This window comes from Gopherus evgoodei, unplaced genomic scaffold, assembly GCF_007399415.2.
Source record: "Gopherus evgoodei ecotype Sinaloan lineage unplaced genomic scaffold, rGopEvg1_v1.p scaffold_36_arrow_ctg1, whole genome shotgun sequence".
Taxonomy (NCBI): Eukaryota; Metazoa; Chordata; order Testudines; family Testudinidae; genus Gopherus; species Gopherus evgoodei.
This window is the reverse complement of record NW_022060038.1, coordinates 526,018-538,362: the sequence shown is the minus strand read 5'-3', so window position 1 is coordinate 538,362 and position 12,345 is coordinate 526,018. Positions and strand designations below refer to the sequence as shown.

At 52.2% G+C, this 12,345-nt stretch overlaps 1 pseudogene; it reads left to right on the top strand.

Annotated features, from left to right (window-relative positions):
- Positions 1–2,065: 2,065 nt before the first annotated feature.
- LOC115641877 lies at positions 2,066–3,046 on the top strand (annotated as a pseudogene).
- The last annotated feature ends 9,299 nt before the right edge of the window (positions 3,047–12,345 follow it).

The window sequence follows — 12,345 nt, the reverse complement described above, 5'->3', positions numbered from 1 at the left end:
TGGTCATCGGGAGCAGCCTGGCTAATTTCAGCTGGGCTGTGTGGGGAAGCAAGAGGATCCAGCTTGCAGGGAGACATGTCTAGGTGGATGAGAGACCCCATGGAAATGCTGATATATTAGAGCAATTAGCCAGACAGTCGCCTTCAGCTGCGGGTCAGTGGGTGTAACCGAGAGCAGCAATTGGTCCTCGGCCCATAGAGAAGCTGCTGGGTTTGACTGTGAACAGAGGTCATGACACAGCAGCTGCTCACTGATGGATAAAGGCCTGCAAGACAGCGACTCCTCAGGTTGTGCCATTGGCCCCAATTCTGCAGCCAGTCACACACACGGCTCACTTCACACACCTTTAGGCTTGACTGACTCTTCCCTCTGGCACTTTGGTGCTGGTCCAATAACAGGTATTGACCGATTCCAGCAGTGGAGAGGAGGGGAAAACATGGGTCAACAGACTTTTTTAACAGTCCCTTTGGCAGGGCCGGCTCCAGGCCCCAGAGCGCCAAGCGCGTGCTTGGAGCTGCATGCCACAGGGGGGCGCTCTGCTGGTTGCCAGGAGGGCGGCAGGCGGCTCCAGTGGACCTCCCATGGGTGTGCCTGTGGAGGGTCCACTGGTCCCGCGGCTCCCGTGGAGTTTCCCAGGCACGGCTGTGGGAGGTCCACCGGAGCCGTGGGACCAGCGGACCCTCTGCAGGGACACCTGCGGGAGGTCCACCGGAGCCGCGGGACTGGCGAGCGGCAGAGCGCCCCCCGCGGCATGCCGCTGTGCTTGGGTGGCGAAATGGCTAGAGCTGGCCCTGCCCCTTGGTGACAGAAATGCAGCAAGAGGCACATTACAAACAGCAGTGGTGCATTGCCTCCAGGGCATGTCACACAAGGGGCACCAATCTCCTCAGCCTTCCAGAGAGGCTTAGCTCTGAAGACAGGCCCTTCTGCAAGGCAGAGGGAAGGGTAAACGGCTGGAGCTCCTCTGATGGTTAGAAACCTTCCTCTAATTTCAAGCCTAAACTTGCTGATGGCTGGTTTCTATCCATTTGTTCTTGTGTCCACATTGGCACTGAGCTTAAAGAACTCCTCTCCCTCCTTCTGATGTATTTCCAGAGAGCAATCGTACAACCTTTTGGATTTTGCATGCCAGCAATCTGGTGCCATTCCAGTGTAAGTGGAGCTCATCCCTCCTGTACAGACCATCCCTTCTCCAAAAGGTTCCCCAGTTCCTAATAACCCTAAATCCCTCTTCCCTGCACCACTGTCTCATCCACACACTGAGATTCTGCAGGTCTGCCTGTCTGACTGGCCCTGTGCCTGACACTGGAAGCATTTCAGAGACTGCTGCCATCGAGGTCCAGGACTTCAATCTCTCACCTAGTAGCCTACATCTGGCCTCCAGGACCTGTCTCCTATCCTTCCCTATGTCACTGGTGCCTACATATACCACGACCCCTGGCTCATCCCCAGCACTACCTGTTAGGTTATCTAGATGTCTTGTGAGATTCGCTACCTTTGCATCCAGCAGGCAGTTCACCATGTGGTTCTCCTACGCATCACAAACCCAACTATCTATAATTCTAATAATGAAACCCCCCATTACTATTGCCTGTCTTGTCCTAATAACTGGGGTCCCTGCCCTGGAGGGATGTCATCGGTCTGACAGGAGACAATGACATCATCAGGAAGATGGGTCTCCACTATGGGATCATCCCTCTTTGTGGCAGCTCGATGCTTCCTGCACCAAGATTTGCCTTCTCCTTAACTGCACGGAGGCATTTGCTTCCCAGCTCGCATTACCTGTTCATGGTAGCGACATTGGTGATGGTCCTTGTGCCCCACCTGGGGACCACTTGCTCCATGGGGAATAAGGCAGGTGTCCATGTGGTTTCTTGCTTACAGTGACATCAGCAGGGATGTCACAGTCCACCCAGGCAGCCCCAGGAGGTTAGGAAGCTGCGAGCAGAGAAGCAGCATTTGGCGGTGCCCCAGCTGGCATGAGCACTCTGGATTTGGACATTCCCAGCCCCTCTAAGTCTCTGGTCTCGCTGCTTTCCCAGAAGGGACCAGCGTCGTGTTAGCCATGGCTGGGAAGGGACAGGGCCCTGGCAGAGGGGCCAGATCATCAAAGCCCCAGATCATCAAAGTGACAGTGAAAAGCCTCGAGGAAAGGGAGGAGTTTGCAGTGTGGGAGAACAGCACCATCGCCGACTTTCGAGGCGAAATCGCCAAGCGCTTCCATGCTCCCACTAACCTGCTCCTCTTGATCTTTGCTGGGAAAGTTTTGAATGACCGAGATACTCTCAGCCAGGCTGGGATCCATGACGGATTCACCATCCACCTTGTCATCAGGCCACAAATGAGAGCAAAGGACCAGAAAGCTCAGCAAACTAATGCCAGCACACGTGCTGCCACCCTCCCTCCCTCAGCTGGTCTGGCAGATCTGAGCATGCTAGCTGGGAATGCACCCAGCATTTTAGCTTTCCTAAATGAGTTCCAGCAGCTGCTGGTGGTCAACCCCGAAACGATCCTACAGTTTCTGGAAAATCCCTTTGTCCAGAGCTTGCTGTCAAACACCAACCTGATAACAGGGTTCTTAAGGGAACACCCCCTGCTCCAGCAGTTTGCGCAACAAAATCCAGAGGTCAGCCACTTCTGGAACAATCAAGCCCTCCTGCGAGAAATGATCAAGTTCATTAGGAACCAAAAATTGATGCAGGAAATACTGAGAAACAGGAGCCAGATTCTGCTGCTAGGTGGAGACAAAGTCTTGTGGCAAATGCTTCCTGATACCCCAAAGCCAACACTGAAAGGATCACAGGAGCAGTGTGTGAGTGACCCACCCCAGAACAAGCTGCCCCCAGCAGGGGTCAGCCAACCATCCGACACAGAAAACAGAGACCCTTTGCCGAACCCTTGGGCATCTCAGTTTGATCCACAGAGTTCCACCCCCAATCACAACCATGGCATTGACATTGGGGGTATTCATATCAGCAACAGCCCAAACTGCAGCCCAGAACAGAATCTCTGGGTGCCGCCTGGAGTTGCAGCTGGTGTAACATGACAGAAGTGCAGAACACCTCATCAGAGATAACCAGGAATGCCCAGCCTTTCCAGAGCATCCTGCCTGTCCCCTACATGAGGAATATAATGCAGGCCCTGAGCCAGAACCCCAGTGTCATCGTGCACTTCATGCTGAGTAACCCCCGGTTTTGGTATCCTGCATTCCCCACCAGAAGTAGCGCGGGAGCTCCAAGCCCTCCTCCAGCTGCTGCACAGCCCAGACATGCCATTAGTGATGGCAAACCCAAGAGCCACCAAGGCTCTGTCCAGATTCAGCAGGGTTTCCAGACCTGGGCTGGAAGTGCTCAGGTTCGCCAGAGGGCAGCGCTCCTGGCTCAGGGGCAGCGGACGCCTGCCGATGGCAGAGAAGTAAACCGGCACGGTTCTGATCCATGTGAGAATGCAAGCCGAGCCCCAGGATTGGCTGAGACAGGGTGCCAGCCAAATCGTGCAGAGTCTTGGTCAAGCAAGCCTCCCGTCCCGAAAACTCCAGAACCCAATTCCAGCAAGCAGCTGGAGCGGCTCTACTAATGGGTTTCCTGAACCATGAGTCAACATACCAGCTCTGAGAGAGGCTGGTGGAGACATCAACGCTGCCATAGACAAACTACTGGGCTCCCAGCCATCCTGGCCATGTTAGCCGTTTGTTTTTGCTGTTGGCTTTGAAGACTAAGCTGCTTGGGGCTCTGCTCTTGTGACTCTTGTACTCTCTCTTGCTATAAACGAAAGCTGATCACGATGTGTCCTGAGCAGTAGTTTTTTTCAAGCAGTGGGGAATCAATGTCTCTGAGTCAAAGCAAGCTTAGAGTGCACTGTGAATATCAGCGATCATTACTCCATGAGCATTGGTTTGTCTGGCCCACAGCTCTCAAAAATTAATTTCCTATTAAATATTAGCCTCCAGCGATAATTGGACGTGCTGTCATTTGTAGCACCCATCTGTTTCTGATGGCCTAAGGCTCCAGCCACACAAGGGAGGGATGGTGGTGGGGCAGAGGACACATGAAGGAGCTGGTCTCTCCCTCCACTCCTTGTCTTCATGGTTGAGTATCAGGGGGTCTTTTAGGTCCTCTAACTACTGGATCTCTAGGGACGGCCAGACCCAAAAGCATCTCTTCTCTTCAGGTGGACACGAGCTCTCAACCGCTCCGTGCAATTAAACCAGCGTTGGTCATGTCTTGCCATAACTTCAGCTTAGAGATCTGGCTGAAGATTCAGCTGAAGCACAACTGCCAGGAAGCTCTTGCATGACTTAACCCAAGCACAGGATGTGAAAGATCCGGGCTGTGCCATGCCCTCCCCTGCTTTGATTCTGGGTGCTGCCCAGACACAAGGGAGAACTCCCCCCTCAATATCCACAAACCCACTTCCTGGATCTCCTTCAGATCCCACCTCAAAGCTCCCCTTTGCTGGGAGGCTACAAAAAAAACTGGCCAGTTGCTTAGACTGCTGCTGTGCTGAGACCTCCATGTTGGACCAGTATTGTCTCAATGTTGTGTTTCCTCATCAGGCTGTATCCACCTCTTCTCTCTTGCCTTGGAGCAGGGACTGTCTTTTTGGTGTGTGTTTGTGCAGCACCCAGCACAGTGGGGTCCTGGTCCATGGTCTCTCAGGCACTACAATAATACAAATAGTGATAATCACCATCATGTAAGGTGTTGATAGTCACTTAAGGAGGCTGTGCAGTTATAGCCGATGGGGGCACTAGATTTGGGTTAGGAGACCTGGGATCCTTTCCCAGTGTGGCTGGTGACTTTCTCTTGGATCAGTCACAAATTCTCCATACTCCTTTCCGATTGGCATCCTGGGGATGGCGAGTTTGGATTGGCTCTTGCAGGACAGTTTGAGCTCTCTAGATCAGTGTTTCTCAACATTGTTGATATCAGGATGGATGTGGTCCTGTTATCTATCCTACCTACCTAGCTGCCCTAACTCCCAATCCTCACAAACTAGGCTCGCTAGTTAGTTCACCATTACTGTGGCATCTGAAGGCCAGATTTTAAAGGTACTCGGTGCGTAAACATGCAGGCAGATGCCCAAATACCTGGATGCCTCCCAAGTGTCTGTGAGTATGTCCTCATGCCCCTCACCTTGTGAGACAGGGGAGGTTCGTGTCTCCATGTAACAGACAGAGATCTGAGGGACAGAGAAATTAAGGCCACATTGTCCAAAAGTGACCTAGAGGAAGGACTTTAAGTATGGGCACCCAAAATTAGTGTCCAAGGTAGAAAATTTCTGCTTCAGTGACTTGCCCAAGGCCTCAGAGTAAACCTGTGGCAGAGAGGGGAACCGAGCACAGGCTTCCTGGGGCCTGAATCTGTTCCCTCTCCACAAAGGCCTCACTCCTGGGCATAGCAGCTGACGCGCAGGGCTCGTCTACACGGCTCTGTGCCTGTATTTCCATGTGTGCGTGTGTTTTGCATAGAGGTTTTTTGCATGAAAATTACTTGTGCCAACATGCAGCGATTCTTTCAGATGAACTGGCCTCCTTGTTGTGAACTGTGACCGGAATGGAGTCAATGCGGTGAAAGGTTCACACTGATTCAGAGGCAAGTAGGTTGAGCCGGCCGCGTGGATGCAATTATTTCAGATGAGTGATTCTGTAAAAGGTTCTGTGCAAAAATATATCCCACAAAAAAACAACCCTGTGCAGACAAGCCCCCAGTTCTGGGCCCTTGGATTTCCTCTGCCGTCTCTGCATGTGAGACAGTTCCCCTGGCACCAGACGCCCAGAGAGCTAAAGGCCCAGGCTCTCAGGGTGGGTCTGGAGCAGACTCCTCCCCTTTGTGACTGGGCACAGCTTGGGACTCCTAACCCACCCTTCCTGCAGGTCACACGCTAGGCCAGCCCCTGCCTTTAGAGGCCCCTATGGCTCCAGGGTAAGACAGCTGGTCAATCAGCGTTATTCTTTGGGACACTCGCTGGCAGGGGATGTGTTGGATGAGTGAGTGGGTGAAATGTGCAGGTGAGAGCGTGGCCCAAATGATGAAATAAAAGTCTATAAAATAATGAATGGTTTGGAGACAGGTGCTCGGGAGCTCCTGTGCTCCCTGTCTCCTAACACAGGAACAACGCGCCACTGAGTGAAACTGAAAAGGGTCTGGAGGGATCATAGCTTGTCATGGAGTCACCGGGCTGATGCGCTGGAACTGCTCCAAATGAAGCCGGGCAGGACTCTGGGGTAACATGCCCACGGTTGCCAGAGTAAGAAGCCTACGTGGCTTCAGCCTTCCTGGGTCTGACTCTGACCTCAGAGCATTCAGCAACTCTCATTGACCAGGCACTTCCCTCAGCGAGTCCGCCTGGGCAGGGTTCCTGGAGAAGCCAGAGGGCCCTGCACCCAGACGCTGCACTCAGCCGTGACTCTCAGCCAGCGTGTAAAACGGAAGGTTTATTGTCAATAGGAAACACAGCGTAGAACAGAGCTTGCTAGCACAGAAATCAGTGACTTTCAGCCAAGTCCATCTTGGGGAAATCCTGGGCCAGACGCCCTGGACTCCCTCCTCTCCATGTCCCCCACAGCAGACTGCCCCGGCCCCCGCTGCCTGGCCTCCAATATGGCCGTGGCTCCTTCCCTGGACTTTGTCCTGCTTCCTGGGCAAAGTGTCACGTGGTCGCAAACCCCTCTTGGGTTACAAAGGGCATCAGGCATCGCTTACGTGCAGGCAGCCGGGCAGACTGCCCTGCCCCCGAGGGCCTCGGCAAAAGTCACACACCCAATTCCCACCGCCTAGACATTGGTTGCAGTACACAGGGAAACTGAGGCACACACAGTATTAGTACAGGACAGTAAGACTCATAGACAACACAAGAAAGGGAAACACTCCACTTTGTCATATAGCTAATGACAACTCAAAAGTTGGCAGGGAAATTCAACCCTGTGCTTCAGACTGTAAGTCGACTAGAGGCCAGGATTAGATCTTAGGGAGGGGCAGGTTGTCCCTCTCCTCCAGCGCTCTTATCCCTCCCTCTGCAGCATCTGGTGCCAGCACGTTTGTTGGGTTGAGGGGATGTTGGTTTGGGGATGATTTTGCTAGCAAAATGCTGTGGTGTGTACTTGCCTTTGCTGCAGGCCCTTTGACTTATCCCGCTGAGATTCTGATAGACGTGGTGGGGTTTTGTGTTTGTTTTCAATTTGCGTGTGCCCCAGAGCAGGACACAGCCAATTACTTTGAATCTAAACGTAATCTGGATTGGCCTGATTCACACGACAGAAAACGGATCCATGGGACACAGCTGCTCAGCGTGGTGCAGCCCTTCCACTGCTGGAGCTCCCGGTAGCTCCTCTGACTTCATCATCTCCTCCCTGTCTGGAAGCTTTCCCAGCACTGCAGCCTGTAAGCCCTCGGTGCTTGTATCATTGAAATATCGTTAAATATTAACAGGAGCAGGAGTTCACCTGACTTGTGCATGTGTCTAGTATCGCTGCACGCCGTGGGGCAAGGCTGCGTGGCATCAGGCCAGGATTGTCACACATAAAGTCCAGCTCCTGCCGCGTGCCCATCTGTTCTCACCCACACCCCTGCGAGCGGCCGGGGGACTCAGGGGTTTGAAAATCAGGCTTCTTATGTAGGGTCCTGACTGCAGGCACCTAGTTTTGCAACTTTTGGCCATGCTCTGCTGCGTTCTGCCCCACGCTCCCTCTGTGCAGTAACCACCACACCTGTCGTGATGAAGGCACCGGTCTGAAGTGGGTGTTATAAAGAGCTAACAGGATGTGCTGGGGAAGTCCCCACCTCACCCCAAGACATGTGCAAAGACAGAACAGTTCAATGCCAGGAAAGCAATGAGAAGGTGCAAGGGTTTGCTATGAAAATCATCAAAGAAGGTTAGCCAAATGCGAGGGATGTTCACATCTGCAGGGCAGGAGAAGACCTAAACTCCATTCCCCATCTTGGGGTCGATAAGAACCATGTGAGCTCTTTCTTCTGCACATCTCCCAGGGAAGAAGAGCTTTTGTAAACTATGTGGTGCCTCATACAGAAGAAGCTTGGAGTGGTACTTCAGAAACGTCCGGGAAGGGAGGGTGGCATCACTGTGCCCATTTTACAGATGGGGAAGGTACGGCTCAGTGACTGAGTAGCAGACACCCTGAATCCTAGCCCTTCAGCGAAACTTTGATTCCAAACCCACTGAAATTGACTTCAGCTGACTTTGGATTAGAGGCAAGTGACCATCCTTCTTCCCAAAATCCCTCCCAATCTCTTCCCTGTTTCTTACTCTCACATCTGGCAATTCGGTTTAACCATGTGCAGATCAGCAAGTCTCCATTACATGTCAAATCCATCTGCCCCCCGCAGGGTGCGGCGAGAGTCCAAGGAACATTTCATCCTGAGCTTTGGATGAGCACTGAGGGCTGAAAAGGGGCCACCCAGGGCTAGGGGTATATGAACCCCTCGTTCCATGTTGCAGCATTAAACAGTTCAATGCAGCCCAGGATTTTGTGCCGAGTTATCACTGGTGGCTCCCAGGGTAACAGCCACCCTTACGAATCTGTCTACTTTTATTAAAGACACTGAAAAACAGCGGGGAAAGCATGGAAACCTTTGCAATGTGAAGCATGAGGGGAGGCTCTCGTTTTAACACTCCCCCTTATTTCCTTTTCCCAAGAGAGGTTTTATAAGGAGACAAGCCCCGGTTTGACAGTCTCTTCAGGGTTTTTCAGGACAACATTTTTGGTGGCCACACTCTGTGGCCACCAACTCTTGCTGCTGGCGGCTCTCACGCCTATTCCTAAAATACTTGATTCGCTTTAGGACAAATAAATATGTGCATAGACACAGCTAGCTCATTGTCACTGATTTATTGCCAGCTAAGTCTGTTGTGAAAGGTGATATTAACAAACATACAAGCATCGCTTTTCACGCCAGACTTACGCAGCCCTGGCAAGCCTGGGGACCCCCTAGATGGGAGGTCGGGGGAGACAGCGAGAGCCAGGGGCAATGGGGGTGGGTGGGGGAGGCAGTGTGTGTAGGGGGGTGGAGGCTGGAGCCCAAAGCCCTGTGGTCAGAGCCTGCTGCCCCTCTGCCCCACCAAGCCAGAAGTCTGAACCCCATCATCCCAGGAAGGTGGGGAAGTCACCAGCTCACCTGCCTGGTCCCCCAGCACTGTTCCCCATGGGGAGCAGAGCCCAACCATTGCTGACAGACCCAGCAACCAACAACCAGGCGGTGCGTCCAGGAGCAACAGGGAGGGGCCGCTACTCCCCACCCCCTCCCCAGTAACAGCCCCAGAGGCTGTGGCCGCATTTGAGAACCACAGTGAGATGGCATTACAGGTGGTAAGAACTGTCCTTTGGGGGCCGGGTCAGAAAAGAAGTGAGTTCACAGGGGCTGGAGCTGTCCTGCTGCTGCTGTTAAAGTCTGATCCCGTTTCCAAGACAAACCCGGACGGGAGGGGAGAGGACAGACCAGCAAAGAGAGAAAATGCAGCTTCTGTCTCTGCCGCTGACTCTACTGCTGGAGAAACACAACCCCAGTCCCTGGTCTGACCGGCCGCTCTGAGACCCATCAGCCTGGGGTCAGTGCTGGATGGTTTGGGGCACTGCTCCTAGCCGCCTCTCTGCTCACGGGCTTCCAGCAACATTGCAACCCTTGCAGGAGGGGCTGGCTAAGCCGGACACTGGCTCTGTAACCGACTCAGCCCACCTGGACTTCATTAACAGCCTCTCCAGGGGGCCGAATGGAGGCAGCTGGTCTCCATAACTGAGCAGGACATAGAGGGAGGAAGCTAGGGGTGGGCATGCAGGGTGCAGTAGATCCTGGACCAGGGGGACAGGTTTGGGCCTGAAAGCCAGACCCAGAGGGCTGAAGGAGGTTGCAGGAGGTCCAGGGGAGCAGCACAGGGGGGTTGCCAGCCAAAATCTCCAAGCCAGAGAGACTCAGAGACAGCTGCAGAGAGCATCTAGGTGGCTGGGGAGACCCCAAGAAGCCAGGGGAGCTGCAGCGGGAGGTTGCCTGCTGATCTCTGTTAGGGGGCTTATTCCTTCCCCCTCTCACTTCCACGGTCCTTCTCGCATGAACAGAGAGCAACAATACCCGAAGTCCAATGGTGCAAACAATTCGATGTTTATTGGGGTGAACTTCCAGCAAGTATGATTCCACTTTCCTTCCTTAGTGTCCCCTTCCCAGCTCTGACACCGCAGAGCCTTGCCTGTGTCCCTCTTCCTGTTCCCATGCCCTGTTCCCATTTTCCCCTTTAGCAGACATGATTTTAATTCCCCATGCCCAGTCCCTGTTCCCATTTCTCCCCCCCCCCACTTCCTGATTGACTTCAGACTATATAGTAAAACCTGAGTTTTGCTTAGCTGTTCCTTAGCCAATTATTTTACTGAAATTTAACTAACCAATCCTAACATATTGTAACATGGTTATTTAACCAATTATACCCCACCATCTTAATTGGTTTACACCTGTAACCCTTGTGCCCCTCTGAGTTGGCAGCAACAAGGGCCGGGTTCAGTATCCAGGGGTACCGTTTTAATAAGACAATGCATAAGCGGCTCGAGCCTCCACACAGTGACTGGGACAATTACATACCACCCCACCCGGGAGCCTCTAGGAGGCAATGCTTCCTCTCTCACAAGCACGGAGTCTGAGTGTAGCAAAATCCTTTTAATGAAGGAGGGAAACAATGTGGCATCACATTGGAGAAACACCACAAACAGGGTTATAGCACAAACCATAAGCAAAAAACCCACTTCCAAGTACATTTGGCAATGTCCTTTCCCCCTTAGGGTCTTAAGTCCAATCACCCCAAAGTCCAACAACCCGAAAGTCTCTGGTCAGTGCCACCCCAGAATTCAAAAGTTTATCTGCAGAGTTTTACTAGCCCCCTAGCCTGAGTGTGGGAGGGGAAGCCCACACAGGGTGTTAAGGGGCACCTTACATGGGCCAGGGCCAACTGCCCCGCCCCTCCGTGGAGTTCTGCTGCAGCCTTCACCACGAGCAGCTCCAGCTGTGCAGCTCCTCCAGCCGACCCGTGAGTCACTCCAGCCGTCCCTGCAAACCGCTCCACTCCACTCCCTGTTCCATGGGCTGCTCCAACATGCTGCAAACTGCTCTGCTCTGCCAGCCGCTTAACAATAGGTCTTCAGGCTCCCCCACTAGTTAACACAGCACTCCCTGATCTCAGCTCAGCTCTTTCAGTTATTTCAGCTCTTAGTAGGGGAGCCCTGGTGCTGGTGCACCATTAGCCCAACATGAATTCAGGTCAGCAGTCTCTAGATGGACTCCTAAGAGAATCAAAATTAGCTCTACCCTTTAACAGTGGAGAGAGGAGGATGTGCAATTGGTGTTCCAGGACCTCAAACAGGCCCATACCATCAGCTACACACACCAGTCCCCAACCTGTCTCAATTCACTGGGTTTGGAACCAAGTCCCTTGTCTAGCAAGTGTCACTTAATGTATATTGAGACATCTCTGTCATAAAGCAGTCTCATAGTTCCTCATTCACGTAATCGGGTGGCAACACTTTATTTATCCTGCCCCAATAACAAAGAAATTGGGGATCTCAGACCTGTCAAAATAACCATCCAGGCTGCATTGGGCTATGCTGGGTGTGCCAGGCAAATACCTGAGATTCCACACTTCCTGAAAATTCTTTCCACACTTCCCATAATTCACCACCAGATGTCAGGGTAGAGCTCATCCTGACTCTGCTTACACACCCAACAAAATTAATTATACAGCAGACAGAAACAATTACAGAACCAGACAGAGACCATGCAAATAAACATACAAAACAATACAGATGTGAAGATTTCTCAACTACATCTATACAGACATAAGGGTTTTCCAGCTATGTCTATTGATAAGTGAGTTCTTGCCAGACAGGATGCGATCAAACTAAGTTTCCTTTTACGTCTTCTAGGATCTTCCCTTTCTCTGGAGGTGATAGGAATATCAGGACAGGATTGTATTCCTAATAGCCCAATAGCACCTTATTTCAATGTGACTAGTTTGGAATGTGAGGATGTGACCATACATTTCCCAGCTTATGGCTGCCTAACTACATCTTAGCTGAAGGCCTTAGCCTGTCACAGTAAGAGAAGGCCCTTACACAGACAGTGATCTTTGATTCTTTCTTTTATACCGCTATAACTAGCTAAGTGATAAGAATACACCTAAATTCTTAAATTATAGGCCTTTGCAGAGAGGCCTGAATATCTATATTCTAACAATCTCTCGCCGCCAGAAAATTAGACAAGGGAGGCAGAGACCTGTGGGAAGGCTGCAGCTAGAAAGGGCTGGGCTTGGCTGATTTGGGGCCTTCACTTTGAGGATTGCTTTGAACTGTCT